Below are 920 nucleotides of genomic sequence, written 5' to 3'. Positions count from 1 at the left end.
AAATCTTTTGTAACATTATAAATGTTTTACTGTCACTTTTGATCAGTTTATCATTGCCGAATAAAAGTATTAACTTCTTTCAATAAATATCTTACAGCTTTTGAACAGCAGTGTGCATGAGATACACATATATGCTTCGGCAAACAATAAGCCAAAAAATAAAATGCTAAAGATGATTAATGACCTCGTCAAAATTCCACAGCTTTCCAGACATTTTATTTAGGTTTAGTGATTCATTTCATATACATTTCTGAATGGTGCCATGTGAAGAACATTTTTCACATTTTTCTTTCTTTCTGCAGTGGTTGAGCATCGGAAAGTAAATTTCCTGTTTCCCACACAAAATGCTGATGATTTCAGGCCACATTGTCTAATTAGCAGGAGGGGGTCATTAGTCTTGCTTAATCAAGATTGCATAACTTTGCAGACAAGCAGTGGACATCGTTTGAACTGTAGTCGCAGCGTAACTGAGCTACACTTGACCGTAAAACAATGAGCGGCTGAGTAGTTCCTGCAAACCATTAACCGCTGCAATGTTCCTTGAAACTATAAATGCACTATATTTATTATCCCAGTGGCATCTAAGTAGAACCTCAAGACCAGATGATGATGGGTAACAAGCGTGGGTTCTTTGGTTATGCTTAACACTCAAAAACTGAAGCAAATCATTATGAAATAAAAAGCACGTAATGATGTATAGATGTACAGCAAGCTGGCATGATTTCAATGCCCGCAGACAGAAACTAGCACGCTTAACATTAACAACACCAGCTGTGAACTCCGGTTCCACAAAAGAGAGCCATTAACCCACGCAGAGAGAGCGACTCTTCTCTGAATTACACTTCAGATCCCCTCATCACAATCACAGGACGGGTGTTGAGTTAGACTGCAGCGGACAAAGCTGTCTTCATACACTTGAC

This window comes from Sinocyclocheilus grahami, unplaced genomic scaffold (assembly GCF_001515645.1).
Source record: "Sinocyclocheilus grahami isolate Dianchi unplaced genomic scaffold, SAMN03320097.WGS_v1.1 scaffold3147.1, whole genome shotgun sequence".
NCBI classification, from domain to species: Eukaryota; Metazoa; Chordata; class Actinopteri; order Cypriniformes; family Cyprinidae; genus Sinocyclocheilus; species Sinocyclocheilus grahami.
The sequence above is the reverse complement of the archived record's forward strand: the minus strand, read 5'-3'. Positions refer to the sequence as shown.